This window comes from Benincasa hispida, chromosome 6, assembly GCF_009727055.1.
Source record: "Benincasa hispida cultivar B227 chromosome 6, ASM972705v1, whole genome shotgun sequence".
NCBI classification, from domain to species: Eukaryota; Viridiplantae; Streptophyta; class Magnoliopsida; order Cucurbitales; family Cucurbitaceae; genus Benincasa; species Benincasa hispida.
Genome location: NC_052354.1, coordinates 4,907,443 through 4,923,943, shown reverse-complemented (window position 1 = coordinate 4,923,943; position 16,501 = coordinate 4,907,443).

Here is a 16,501-nt window from a genome sequence, read left to right as displayed (position 1 = left end):
CATTTTATATAGTGAAGACTGTGTCTTGTCAATTTTCAAAAATTTCGAACTTCTAAATAGGGTTTTACCATTCTAAATTTTATGATTAATTATTGTTCCAAATTAGTTAATATATATTAATAATTAAAAAAATATATTATAACCTTCAAATTAAAAAGAAAAAGAAAAAAAAAGACAAAAAGATAGCTGAGAAGTTTATTCTCTTTGAACCACTTTTTACACACATGTTAGAATATTGATTTGGTGAAAGTGAGAGTGAGAATAAGGTGATATGTTTGACTCATATATATCCTCATAACATGCACTTAAAATTTATAGTTTAATTGGTATATAAAGAAAAAAAATTAAAAATTATATTTGATATATTAAATAGAGTTGTAACTATTTGAAATGAAAAGCTAAAATATGAATTTATGTAATTTTAAAGGCATGAGTGTCCGATCTCCATCATTAAATATTGATATTTTGTATACATAGTCTAAATCACACTCATAGATGAGATATATCATTTCAACCTTAGTATATATAACGCGACAAATGGTGTGATTGTCAGTTCAAGCATATCTTCACTATTGGATCGTGATTTTTCATGATTGTGATATTACAAACATATTCTACGTTTAGATTATGATGTTCTATATTTATGGTTTAGATCATACCGGCATACAAAACATCATTTCGAGTGTAACCACTTTAAATTAATTAGTTGTGGTAAAGGACTAAATAGGAATTATGAGAAGTTGTGAGGACAAAATGGGAATTCAAAGATTATCCCTTCATAGCTCATTTTATAATTAATTTTATAAATAAGTACGGATAGTCATTATCAATACATATTTATTACAAAATAAGTGGGAAGAAACATTTATCTCTCCGTGTACTATATGTCATTTGAATTATATTTGTTTTGGTCGTGATATCTACACTTCTAACGTAAATAAATATATGTATCTATATTTAAAGTCACAATATTGAGAAATTTTTTTGGACTATTTTGTCCCTTATCGATTCTTAAATTTACAGATCAATCTCCTAATAATTAATGGCTGAAATAATAAATTAAATACTATGAAAAAAAAAACATCAACCCACAAAATAAAGTAAAAGACTTTCATTTTTTTGACAGAAAACTAAAAAGCTTAAGGATATTGGAATTAAATTTTAAATAATAGTTCTCAATAACATTTTGTCCAAATAATTTAAAAGTTAGGTTATTTAAAATAATATATATACACACATATACATGAGTAAAACATGTGGTAATTATATACATCACATTACACTAGAATACGTAAGTATTTTTTGTTATAATATTAAATTTTTATCAACATGTCAATATTTACATAATATTTTCACGTTTTTATGAATTTGACATTAATATGAAGAATGAATCGACATTTTCATGATATCGTTAAAAAAATCGTTAAACATAAAATAACAAGTAACAAAATATCCCTAATGTGAATATAATTTAAATAGTAAACATTTTAACTTGTTTATAAAAAATGTTTATTTATCAATTTATTGTTTTTAATTTTTTTCTTAATAATTTTTTCCAGAAATATCCGTCACATTGACATTTTATTAATATCTCCATAAAATTGGAGCCTCGATATTTTAGACTGTTGATGCCAAAATTTGGACAGATAAAGTGGTATGATCTGAAAGTGACAATAACGATAAATTGATATTTTGGGGAAGTAGATCAGCTACAAGTAGCAACAACTACACACCAGTGTGATGTGAGTCACGTCTTATACTTAAATCAGGAAGTATGAGGATTTATTTTAGTATGGAGTTGCTAGCATAAAAACAACTTCAACTTGTCATTTCTGTCTCCTTACTTCCTTATTTAATTTATAGAATTGGATGATCAAATCCTTCTCTTTTTAGGATTTTACCCTAGGTCTGCGGATATTATCTTTTCTTCTAAGGCAATATTATGTGAATATGGGCTAACACGATGGACTTGACCTTGGTCAAGGTCAAGTGGGATGATTTGGCTTTGGGCTAAGTCAGCCATCTTCTTGAAGCCCATGTGAGCCTCAATATTGTGCATGGGATGCACGATATATATGGTATGCTCAACATCAACTGATCGGGCTACTTTGGCTCAAAGCCAAATTAGCCATTTTCCTTAAGCCCATTTCATTCTTTTGGCATTTGTCTGTTAACTGTCGATTTTTTTTCCTTGTAGCTTCCCCTCATTTGTTATGTCGCTTCTATCTTTTAGCCCAAAAATCACCAACATAAACATTGGTTATTGTGGAGAAACTTTCTTTCCCCATCTTGCCTTTTTTTTTTTAAAAAAAAATGTTCATTTAATTTATTAATTTATTCTTTTTAACTTTTCATTTCTTATATGAAATTCAAAAGGCTTAGACATAAGGATTGGTATGGCAACCTTAGAGTGGGTGAATATAGTTTATTTAACTTGATAAAAACGTTTTAGTAATATGGGCCCAAATAAATAAATTAACAAACTTTTTGCTAATAAGTAATTTAAATAATAAATTCAACAAAAATATAATTATGAAATTAATAATACTATTTTAAAGCACCCAATTTGATTCTAATAACAAGATTGATTTTGGATATAGAAATTTAAGAACAACCAATCAAAATAATCCAAAATGAGCAATTAATTTCAAGAACAAAAATTACAATTAATTTCAAGCACTAAAATATATAAAAAGTTAATTCCAAAATTAAAGTATGAGAGGGATAGAGAGATTCACACCGAAAATTTTATAGTGGTTCGGCACAACCGACATATGTCCACTTCCCAAGCTCCTCTTGTATACTTCACTAGAAGTTTTTGACTCTTTCCATGGCTTATAGTTGAACTGCTACAACGTTCTTTCTCTGAGTGCAAAAACAAACTCGATTCTTTCCACGGTTGAGGATCAAACCGTTACGATCACTCTTTTTCGGGAATCAAGAGCAACCCTTATAATATAGGAGTAAATCAGCAAGCAGTGGAAGCAACAAGAATCAATAAGTACTCTAATTCATTAATTTTGCCAGTAACTAAAGCATGCTCATACAACATAAAGAGATTTCAAGCTATACCTTTGTAGAACTTCTTCAAATCTCGATTTTCAGTTGCAAACTTCTTCAAATCTTGCTATAGACCACCTCAAGATCTCCCACTATTCTCTTAGAGCTTTAGATCGAGTTGTGAGACTCAAAATAAGCTTTAATGAAGGAAACTTGGAGAAGAACAACTTCTTCAACTCGATTTGTTCAGCAAAAACTCTATATATGCATGCCTCAATTCCACTCTAATCTTCTCTACATATTGCAGGATTTTTATACAAAGAAGATGGTTGCATGAGATGTAACCCATGCTTGGAGTTATTGAAGTCAAATTAAGTGGGTTTGGTGTGAACTAGTTGAAAGTGTTATTGGGAAATACCATAATTACATTTTGTGTTTTAAACTTTTCAATTTTTACTAAAATGATTTCAAAAATAAATTTGATTTCTAAAATTGAAAATATTATTAATTTTACAAAATTAATTTCATAAATTAATTTTTCTAATAAAAGTAATAAATAATTATTTAAATAATTTAATTAGTTCTAATTAATTTAATATCAAATATTAAATTAATATTACACAAATCCATCTTCATATATTTAAATAATATTTAAATATTAATTCTCCTATTCCATTTAATTCTTAAAAATAAATGTGTAATTATATCTCATATAATTACTAATTCCTTTAATTCTAATTTGAACGTTTCAAATTAACTTATCACACTACTCTAAAGCTAAACCATTTACGAGCTAGTAAGGGGACCTTACGGACCTACAGATTATGGGCTCCAACGATCCGAGATTAATTAGCTAAACTCATTACACCGAATTAACCCCTATTCATTAACTAATGGATCACTCCACTAAAACCTATAGTTGAACTCCCCTCACTATAGATATATTATGTCCACTTGATATAACCATGATTAGTAAGTTAACCCTTCACAGGTTGTTCGTAATAACGACTGGGTCAAAAGTCTGTTTTACCCCGAAATTACCTCTTGTTCCTTAAGTCCCACTGATTCTCTAATGAACGATTGGTTTGTGATCCAATCAACAAACTGAGTCCCTCTCAGGCCAATGAGAGGGTGAGGCAGAGGCCCCTTATTCAAGACCCGGAGTCAGCACTTAAGGGAACAACCTCTCTACTATCCCTAAAAGCGGGTAGGAGTAAATTCCTTCTTGCACCCTATGTCCCCAACTATCTACCCGATCTTACCCTTGAAATGGAGATTTATTGAGCTAGCGCTGTTGAGCCAACCCTCACCTATGCAAATCTAAGGATAATTCTGAACAAACAGGAGTTCATAGTTAGCTCAGGATTAAGGTCAAGTTACCTAGGTCATCGCTTTGAAATAATCAATCTTAAACAGTAAACAACGTTATAAAGTAAGAGTGACTAATTTCGTGATCCGATCTTGTATAAACCCATTTGCATAGGACGCCCCCACTCCTCATGTCATAACATGTACGAATTACGATCACTTCATTTGTAGCATTTTACAACTCTTTGTAACAAACTACTGAGTAGATTGCATCTATATACTATAGATTATTTTAACTATTTACTCGAACCTGGTCAACTTTTATATCTCCACATAAAATTCAAGTACTCATGTAATAGTCATGGGTCTTTTAGGTTTATTGGATTTCTAATAAGCAAAACATATATTCAATAACAACTTATTGAATTTTCAGAATAAGTTTTATTGTTTACAAACCACGAGTTTTAGGACATAAAACCCAAAAAACTCCCACTTGGACTAAAACTCCAATGGTAACTTATATATATAAATATATAAGACTGAGTTTCTGAGTTTTATGGAGAAATACAATAAACTAGGGCATCCCATACCCATGGTTTACCATTCGGTATCCCATATCTGATATTTCTCCCACTTACCCTAGGTTATTTACCTAGTATTCCTAATCTTACTAGGTGATTCTCAAACACTTTAGCCGAGAGAATCATTGTAAACATGTTAGTGTACAATAGACTTCTTATTAAACTATATGGGAATACATCCTATTCTCAATAATAACCAGGAAGTCATACTTTCCTCCCACTACATTGAGGTACTCTCAACTCTTTGAGTAAGACGCATCTAACCTGTCTTAACAATTCTTGTTAACTGTTAATTAAATAGATCTAGAAATCTTTAAACTTTATATACTTTGATCTAATTGATTTCTAGCCGTTTTAAATATCTGAATATTTGCAAATGGCTTTTAACTAGTTTGATTTTTAACAGAAGTTTCTATGAGATAGAACAAACATAGTTTTCGAAAATGAACATTTCATTTATAACAAAAATATATACATTTTGTTCTTTACAAGATGACAAAAGCAAGTAAGACTATCATCAGACAACAATATCTCCCACTGGTAAAGCTGAGCAAGTGGTTCTCATGAATTAGTTTGCCTATTTTGCTTTCTCTGCTCATTTCTCAGCAAGGTACTGAGGGCAGTTTCTCTTCCAGTGCCCTTTTTTGTTGCAGTGGAAACACTTTCCTTTGTTTGTAGTGTTGTTCTTGCCTTTCTTTCCAGTGGGTTTCTTCTTCCCTTTCCCTTTCCTCTTCTTAGCAGGAATACTCTTACTCCGTGAAGAGGAAGCAACATTAGGCTTTTTGGAGGACGTTACTCTCTTCTCAGCGGTAGTAATGTTTACTACTGATTCCAGACCTTTAGTTCTCAACACAGTCTGGTAAGCATGTAGCTCATCCAACAAAGTAGTCAAAGTAACTGTATTCAATTTTACTCATGAGTGCATTTGTGCAAAACTGTAGAAAACTCTTCGGAAGAGATTCTAGAATAAAACCAACTTGACTTCTCTCGTCAACAACACCGCCATTTACTTCCGCCACATTAAAGTGGACCATAATGTCCAGGACATGTTCACTAATAGAGCCCCCCCTCTTTCATGCAGTAGTTGTAAACGTACTTTATAGCATCATGCCTTAGGGAGAAAGATAGTTGCCTGAACATCCCTCGTAAAGATTTCATAATCTCTTTGGCAGTACCTATATCCTCATGTTTCTTCGCCAAAACATCAAATATGCTGGCAAGGATATAAGCATGGGCTTTATCATTTGCCCTGATCCATCTATCATTCACATCCCGAACAATTCGGTTTGTGTTAGAGCTTGGAACGGGAGGACAATCTTCTATTAAGACGAACCGTAAATCATCTATCACTAGTATAGTATTCAAATTTGATTTCCAAGTTACATAATTATCCCCAATCAGTTTATCAGACGACAACAATTGTACTAGTGAACTCGTCATTATAAAATTATAAACAAATTCTATATGTGAATTGCTTTTAAATCCAATCAAGTTTTAGCAAAGTAATAATATACCCAAAATTATTTTTGCAATTGATACTACAACAAGACATTCTTGACTAAATACTATCTCCAGAATATCCCATATTCTTATAGTCATTTAGCTATCGCTTTTGGTCAGAAATTACACTTTAATAATTCTGTAAGTGTAACCTTCCGTTTTCAAACGTTAGAGGTCGGCCCCAACTATGCTATCAAAATGGAGAGTCAAGGTTGGGAATAGACCTAAGAAATCCCATCCGTTTCTAGAGTTTGAGTTGTTTCGAATCCTATGTTACAACCCTCCGTGGGGATAGCAGTCGTTAAACGACTAGCAAGGGCCACTTAAAGCAAACCAGCAGGTGCAACATAGGAATCTCACGGTCCAAACTAATGGAAGAGATCGAAGGATATGTTGACACATATCCTTCACCCACTTACTATAAACAACTTCCCCCGTTTACCTTGTTCTGACTCATACAAACACTTTTCGTATGGAGGTCACTCCTAGGGTGACACGAAGCGTGGAGTAAACTATGTGGAGATTGTTGGGGTTGATGCCCTAAAGTCTCGTGTCCTGTAGTTTGTAAATAGTTTGTACGAATTCTTGTATTGTATAATATATGATATTTCCTTCACATCTTGATTTTGCTCAGTTGCATGTTTTATTTGCTTTATAGCAAACCAATAAACTTAAAATCCCTAGTTATCTGTATGTAACTCAAGCATGTATGTGGTGACATACAAGTGGATCATGTCTTGAGTGATACCCAAAATGGTTTGTAGTATATGGATATAGAAGGGAAACCTTATCCTGGTAACGCTACAGATGCAGCCCATTTTGTGGAATGGTCACAAGTGTTGTGACTTGTCACAGATAGTCTAATCCTGATCATTCGTATTGGGGACATACGAACGGGGGCGTCCTATACAAAGAGTTTGTATAAGACTTGACCACGAAGTGTTAACATCTCGTTATATAACATCGTTCATGACAGAGACTTCACTTCACTAGGATGACCATAGGTAACATGACCTCAATCCTGAGTGAGTTGGGAACTCCTGTCATTGAGGGTGGCCCTTTGATTTGTATGGGTGTGAGTGGCCAGGTCGCCAATTCAAACCTACCATTTTGGGGGTTCATCTGATTTGGGAGCTGGAAACTCAGTTACACAAGATGGAATTCACTCCTTCCCCGATGTAGGAGTAAGTAGATAAATAGCTCTCTTAAGGGCTGATTCCAGGGCTTGAACGATGTGACACCACATACCTTCTCTTGGTCCGAGAGGTGTTCACACATAGTTGGACTATGTTTTATTGTTCATTAGAGGAATCAGTGGTACTTAAGAAGTGAGATGTAACTACATGGGTAAAACGGTAATTTGGCCCAGGTGTACTTACGAGCATCTGTGAAGGGTCATCGTACTCTTGATTGGTTATATCCGATGGACACAGAAATATATCTGTGGTAAGAAGAGTTCAGTTGTTGGTTTTTAGTGGAATGCCTGACAGTTAACGGATGGTTGATCTCGTGGCTAAAGAGTTTAGCTATTCACGGACCGTTAGAACTTCGAGCCACAGGTCCATTAGGTCCTCTTGGTAGCTTGGATAAAGTCAAGAATTAGTGTGTTGGGTTAATTTGAAATGTTCAAATTGACAAGAGGAAGTTTGATTATATATGATATAATTGGACTGGTTAATTATATATGATATAATTGACTAAATGTATGAGATACATTATTTTGGAGAAAATTAAATATAAATATGATTTATATCAAGTAGAGGAGAAATTACTATAGTAGATATGTGATAACAAACTATAGGATAAAAATATAATATGATTGTATTTATTAATAATTTAATTGGTTAATTATATGATAATTAACCTAAAAACTCTCTTAGACGTGCGTTAGTGGGAAAATCGCGTCGGTTATTGTAACCGAAAAAGAAAAATGAAATTTTGTTTCATTTTGAAAGGTTCAGAAAAAGATCAGAAGGTTTTGCGTTGGTGTGGAAACGTAAACGATCGCTTAAGTCGAGAGCTTATATGATAGTCGTTCAACGTCTAAATGATCGCATACCTCGCGCCTAAATGATAGCACACTAGTTCTTAAACGATAGGATAGCTTTCCTAAACGATCGTATAGTATGTCATGTTTGTTAAATGATCATATACCCTTTTCTAGACGATCGTTCAGTAAAACCTACACAATTGTGTAGTTTATTCTAAGAGATAAGCATCTAGCTATGCAATAGCTTCATATTCTCTCCCACTTGTTTATCTTCTACACGATCAGTTCTTCCTCCTACCTCTACCAAACTCACCAAAAAACACGCTTTGGGTTCTCACTCCGAGAATACCTAGGGCTCATTTCTGGTGGTGTCGTCCCTGCTGCGTTCGTTTCTTTGCGGTTGTTCGTGCTGCTATAGCCGACACATATGTTGGGCGTTTATTGATCGGATAGAGGTTTTCCACTGCGTTGAGTTCCAAAGCTCGAAGAGCGTCTTCAACTGGTATGAGAATTCTTTCCCTTGTTATTTTTTGTTCAAAACATGCCATTAATTACTGTATATTTGCATATCTGTATGTTCGAATGTATTTGGTGTATTTCGGTCACGGTGAAATTTGAAAAATCCGATGGTGCTCATGAATGCTATTCGTGAAGAGATCCTTCAATTGGTATCAGAGCCAGGTTCTGATATTCCAATTTCATTGTTGGAACAAATTACAAATACATTCTTGGTGGGTGCATTTCTACATTGTTTAATCGTTAACTTGCTGTGGATGTGCGGATTAATGGATGTTTTCGTAGATGTTAGCCTCGGTTTGATTTAATTCTTTTACATTTGTGGTTGTTTGTAAAGGCTCCTGTGTTTTTGGCATTAATAATCGAGTCATTCGTGAAGAAGATCGGAGCAAACGCTGCGGATCTTCGAGGAAGGAGACGATCAATGGTTGATCGCATCTTGCAGATGATGCAGTACGCGATCGCTGTTGATCGCATCGTGTAGACGATGGGGTACACGATCACTGTTGATCGCATCGGTTAGACGATGGTGTATGCAATCAAGGGTTGATCGCATCATGTCGACGATCGTGTACGCAATTGCTGAGTATCGGGTCATGTAGACAATGGGATGCTCACGTATCGTTTAACGCGCGTGCGCACTAGATGATCGTTTAGGTCAGTAAACTTCATTGCTTAGTAATTGACTAAACGACCGCTTAGTAACGCAAGGTAAATCGTTTACATGTCGCTGCGTTAAGTGATCGCATAGACGATCTGCCTTTACAGCCTCGTTGTCGTCTACGCGATCGTTTAATTCAGCTTCTATCGTCTAATGCACGTTAGACGATCGTCTACCTACGATGTTTACTACACGATGGAGTGCTCTTGGCGGTTCAAGACCCGGTTCAGTTGTGAACTAGTTTGCTCGATGAAAAATGTAATAGATAGGGTTATTTCATTCTAATTTTTGTAAAGGCTCATCTCGGTCCATTAATCCTTTATTTATTACATGCGATGTATGTTTTTAATATGTCATATGGTATGCACATATAGTAATCCCACCTTAGGTTATACAATGGTCATGCATCATCTCGTTATTGTAATTGTTATAATTTAGAGAAGCATGAATTAATTATATAATTGTATGCCCATGCATCATATAATATAAGAGTTATATTTATTCATGCATAAAATGAATTGACATGCATCATCTTTATATTATAATTGTTATAGTATAAGGGTGAATGATAGCATGTTTGCTTGGTTATTACGCGTTATATAAAAGTTATACATAATAATGACCGGATATTACATGAAGCATGACACATAGGTTACTTTATAATTTTTATAAACACCTTGTTGTACGCAATGTTTTTTAGTTGTTTCTTTTTAAAAGTTAAAGAGAAATTAGAACTAAAAGAAATAAGAAAGACATGCATGCTCATTTAGGTATAATTCATGGTTTTAAAGTATTTAAAACTTGGATCACATAGACCTAAGATCATGGTTCTAATATGATTAGCAACCCTAAGACTTTAATCTTTTAATCAGTTTAATAGGATTAAATTGGCTAATAAAAGGTTAAAGTGTAGCAAATCTATCTATAAGGTACCTTTTGTCTAAGGGGGGTTTTATCTAGTCTGGGGTATTTAAGTTAACGGAAACGTAACACCCCACCTGGGAACTTACTTGGAAAAGTGAATTAGATAGATTTGATGCAAGTATGCAAGTTAAGGACAGTCCATTAAAGTGTTTAAATGTGACTACTTGAACTTATTCTTTTTTCATAGACAAACATTATTTATGAGCAGAGTTTAAAAAGACGACTTCAACTAAAATCAGTAACCGGATTATCTAGGTTAATGAACCCTAGTTAGAACATTCAGTGGGAGGTACTTGGGACATAAGATGCTTCACTTAAACCTTTCACGTTTCTCCTAAATAGTCCACATCGTGAGATTTACCCTCGGCCTCGCGGTACCTTTGGCGTGTCCCCCTAACGGATGGTGTTTGGGTTGGTCAATATCAAGGTGGATGGAGAGAGTGGTCATAGTAAGTGGGAGCAAGAAGTGCGACAATATATCCTTCGGTCTCTCTCGTTAGGTTGAATAAAGTTACTGTGCATCGCCTCGAGGCACCCTGGGAGTGTCCCCTTAAAGGATGGCAGTTTGTGCGTTTCTTTACTTGATCTCTTGTAAGAGGATAAGATAACTTAGTCTCTTGTCATAATCTACTTCTTCCCTACGGTGGGCTCATTAGAGCGGGACTTTGGCACTGAAAACGAGGGGTAACAATTACACAGAATAGTTAAAGGTTAACAATTCTGGACCAAAAAATGGTGGTTGTTAGGTTTATTTCCATGAGTTGGTTCTGCCTAATGGTTGAGAACGTCTCATCCTAGTGAAGGGGCAACTGATCACCCCACCGGTGATGTTTGTCCTGCCTCACTGGGGCATCATTGCAAAATAGAAGTCTATAACTTAGGGTATTTGAAACTGTTTTGCAAAAATGATTGGTTTAAAAGTGGTTTAGCAAAATCTTATGAAGGTTTGTTTGTATTTTCAACAACTCTTTTTCAAAATGGCAATAACCACGTTGGCTTTGTTAAACGCTGAAAAACTAACTGGCGATAATTTCGCAACATGGAAAGATATGATCACGACGATCCTAATCATCGAGGATCTCATGTTCGCTCTCATGGAGGCTTGTCCTCTTATTCCAGCTTCAAATGCCACTCGAAATGTTCGGGAGGCATACGAGCGATCGACAAAGGCGAATGAGAAGGCTCGAGCCTACATCTTGGCAAGTCTTTCTGAAGTCTTGTCTAAGAAACATGAGCCTATAGTCTCAGCGCGTGAGATCATGGAGTCTCTGTAGGGGATGTTTAGACAACTGTCTAAACAACTTATGCATGAGGCTCTTAAATACATATTCAACTCCAAAATGGAAGAAGGCACCTCTATTCGTGAACATGTGCTTAACATGATGGTCTAGTTTAATGTGGCGGAGTTGAATGGGTCTATCATCGATGAGGGCAGCCAGATTAGCATAATCCTGCATTCATTGTCGGAGAGCTTTTTGCACTTTGTTAGCAATGTGATTCTTAACAAAGTGAAATATAACCTTACAACTCTCCTCAACGAGTTGCAGACCTACTAAACTTTACTGAAAAGTAAGAAGAGGAAGAAGGGTGAGGCAAATGTTGCTTCATTCTCCAAGATGTTCTGTAGAGGTTCGACCTTAGGAACGAAGTCTGCACCTTCTACTTCAAACTCTGGAAAGGGGAAGAAGAAAAATGGTGGTAAGGGAAAAGGGAAGGCACGTACTAAACTACTGTCTGTTGTCCCAAAGAGGCATTCACCAGTTGTTAAAGGAAAGTATTTCCACTACAACCAGGATAGACACTGAAAGAAGAACTATCCTCGATATCTAAAAGAGAAGAAATCAGCCAAGGCTAAGGCCAAGGTCGATAAAGGTAAATGTGATTTACTTGGAGAATGATGATTTAGCCTGGATAATTTATTTGAGTGCCATTAACCACGTTTGTTCTTCTTTTCAGGGGATTAAATCTTGGCGACAGCTGAGGCTGGTGAGATGACGATGCGAGTAGGCACCGGGCATGTCATCTCAACTGTGGCAGTGGGAGGGCTCCAGTTAGCTTTACAGGATAGGTTTCTTCTTTTGAATGATGTATATATTGTTCCCGAACTAAAAAGGAACCTCATTTCTGTAAAGTGTTTATTGGAATGTAAATCTATTGTCTCTTTTAATATGGATAAAGCATTTATTCATAATGATGATGTTTTTATTTACACAGCAAATCTGGAATTGAATTTATATGTGTTAAGGCCATTAGCCATTAATTCCCTCCATAATACTAAATTTTTTAGAACTGTCGTAACTCAATCAAGACGTCGACGTATTTCTCCAAAAGAAAATGCCCAACTTTGGGATCTACATTTAAGGCACATCAATCGCCATAGGATTGAGAGATTGGTGAAAAATGGACTTATAAATGAGTTAGAAGAAAATTCTTTACTATTGTGTGAGTTTTGACTTGAAGGTGAGATGACTAAAAGACCTTTTATTGGAAAAGGTTATAGAGCCACGGAGCCTCTTGAGTTAGTACATTCTGACCTTTGTGGTCCTATGAATCGCGAGCCCGATGTGGCTATGAGTATTTTATCAGTTTTACTGATGATTACTCCAGGTACAGGTATGTTTATCTTATACAATGAAAGTCTGAATCATTTGAAAAGTTCAAAGAGTTCAAGGCTGAAGTTGAAAAAGCATTGTATAAACGGATTAAAACACTTTGATCGGATCGAGGTGAAGAATTTTTGGACTCGACATTCCAGGACTATTTGATAGAACATGGAATCATTTCCCAATTCTTAGTGTTGGGTACACCTCAGCAGAATGGTGTAACAGAGAGGAGAAATAGGACCTTGTTAGACATGGTTCACTCGATGATGAGTTACGCTTCCTTACCGGACTCATTCTGAGGTTTCGCAGTGGAGACTGCGGTATACATACTTAACTATGTTCCCTTCAAAAGTGTTGCGAGAACACCTCTGGAGTTGTGGAACAGGCGTAAAGCTAGTTTACGTCACTTCTGCATTTAGAGTTGCCCTGCACATGTGTTGGAGGCTAATCCAAAGAAGTTGGAACTACAGTCAAGGTTATGCCTCTTTGTAGGCTACCCCAAAGGTACACGAGGGGGTTATTTTTATGATCCAGTGGAAAATCGGGTGTTTGTTTCAACAAATTCTACTTTCCTGGAGGAGGATCATATATGGGAGCACAGTCCACAAAGAAAAGTCGTGTTGCGTGAACTTTCCAATGAAACTACTGAAACTTCAACAAAAGTTTTTGAAGAGCCTGATACATTAGCAAGAGTTGTTTATGGAAGTTCATCCAGTAGGTTGGTTCCACCTCAAGAGTTGAGGGAACCTCGACGTAGTAGAAGGGTTGCAAACCCGCCCGTTCGCTATCTGGGTTTCATAGAAATCCTTGCTATGGTAGCAGATGGCGACGTTGAGGAGACCATGGATCTCAAGATGGAGTCGATGTACTTCAACTCAGTATGGAATCTTGTAGATCAGCCTGATGGGGTAAGACCTATAGGTTGTAAATGGATCTACAAGCGAAAACGGGGTGCTGATGGAAAGATACAGACCTTCAAGGCTCGATTTGTGGCAAAGGGTTATACCCAGGTAGAGGAAGTCGACTATGAGGAGACTTTTTTGCCTGTTGCCATGTTAAAGTCGATTTGCATCCTCCTGTCCATTGCAGCTTATTACAATTATGAGATCTAGTAAATGGACGTCAAGATGACCTTTTTGAACGGCAACCTTGAGGATACCATGTACATGGTGCAACCCGAGGGATTCATAGCCCAAGGTCAAGAGAAAAAGGTTTGCAAACTAAATTGGTCCATTTATAGACTGAAATTGGCGTCTCGATCTTGGAACATACGGTTTGATACTGCGATCAAGTCGTATGGCTTTGACCAAAACGTTGATGAACCTTGTGCTGCAAGAAGATTATCAATGCTTCAGTAGTCTTCTTAGTGTTGTAGTAGACGATATCCTACTCATTGGGAATGATGTAGGTCTACTGACTGCAATTAAGAACTGGCTAGTGATCCAATTCCAAATGAAAGATTTGGGAGAGACTCAGTTTATTCTAGGTATACAAATCTTTCGGGAGCGTAAGAACAAAGTGCTAGCACTGTCTCAAGCATCGTACATTGACAAGATGTTGCTCAAGTACTCAATACAGGACTCCAAGAAGGGCCTACTGCCGTTCAGGCATGGAGTCACTTTGTCTAAGGACATGTGTCCTAAGATGCCTCAAGAGGTTGAGGAGATAAGACGGGTCCCATATGCATCTGCCGTTGGCAGTTTCTTGTACGCGATGCTCTGTACTCTTCCAAACATCTGCTACGCTGTGGGCATAGTCAGTAGGTATCAGTCTAACCCAGGCCTTTTTGATGTTGCTGACCCGTTTACGAAGGTTCTCACGGCTACAGTGTTTGAGAGTCACCTACGGAGCATGGGTCTACAGGATCGCCCGCGGCTGAACTAGGACAAGTGGGAGATTTTCTTGTACTGGCTTTTATGCCCTAGTTTATTATTTTGTACTAGTTTTATGTATACCCCACTTCGCTTTAGGATAAGTGGGAGATTGTTGGGGTTGATGCCCTAAAGTCTCGTGTCCTGTAGTTTGTAAACAGCTTGTACGAACGATTGTGTTGTATAATATATGATATTTACTTCACATCTTGATTTTGTGTGATTTTCTTTTACTGGGCTTTTATGCTCTAGTTTTTTGTTTTGTACTAGTTTTATGTACACCCCACATCGCTTTAGGAGACGTGGGAGATCGTTGAGGTTGATGCCCTAAAGTCTCGTGTTTTGTAGTTTGTAAACAGTTTGTACGAACGCTTGTGTTGTATAATATATGATAGTTACTTCATATCTTGATTTTGCTCAGTTACATGTTTTATTTGCTTTACCACAAACCAATAAACTTAAAATCCCTAGTTATCTGTATGTAACTCAAGCATGTATATGGTGACATACAAGTGGATCATGTCTTGAGTGATAACCAAAATGGTTTGTAGTATATGGATATAGAAGGGAAACCTTATCCTGGTAACACTACGGATGCAGCCCGTTTTGTGGCCTGATCATTTGTGTTGGGGACATACGAGCGGGGGCGTCCTATACAAAGAGTTTGTCTAATACTTGACCACGAAGTGTTAGCGTCTCGTTATAAAACACCATTCATGACAGAGACTTCACTTCACTAGGATGACCATAGTTAATATGATCTCAATCCTGAGTGAGTTGGGAACTCCTGCCATTGAGGGCAGTCCTTTGTTTTGTATGGGTGCGAGTGGCCAGGTCGCCGATTCAAACCTACCATTTTGGGGATTCGTCTGATTTGGGAATTGTTAACTTAGTTACACAAGATGGAATTCACTCCTTCCCCGATGTAGGGGTAAGTAGATAGATAGCTCTCTTAAGGGCTAATTCCAGGGCTTGAACAATGTGGCACCACACACATTCTCTTGGCCCGAGAGGTGTTCACACATAAGTGGACTATGTTTTATTGTTCATTAGAAGAATTAGTGGTACTTAAGGAGTGAGATGTAACTACATGGGCAAAACAGTAATTTGGCTCAATTGTACTTACGAACATTTGTGAAGGGTCATCGTACTCATGATTGGTTATATCTGATGGACACATAAATATATCTGTGGTAAAAAGAGTTCAGCTGTTGGTCTTTAGTGGAATGCCTGACAATTAACAGATGGTGGATCTTGCGGCTAAAGAGTTTAGTCAGCTATTCACAGATCGTTGGAGCTTCGAGCCACAGGTCCATTAGGTCCCCTGGGTAGCTTGGATAAAGTTGAGAATCAGTGTGTTGGGTTAATTTGAAATGTTCAAATTGACAAGAAGAAGTTCAATTATATATGATATAATTGGTCTGGTTAATTATATATGATATAATTGACTAAATGTATGAGATACATTATTTTGGAGGAAATTAGATATAAATATGATTTATATCAAGTAGAGGAGAAATTACTATAGTAAATATGTGATATCAAAC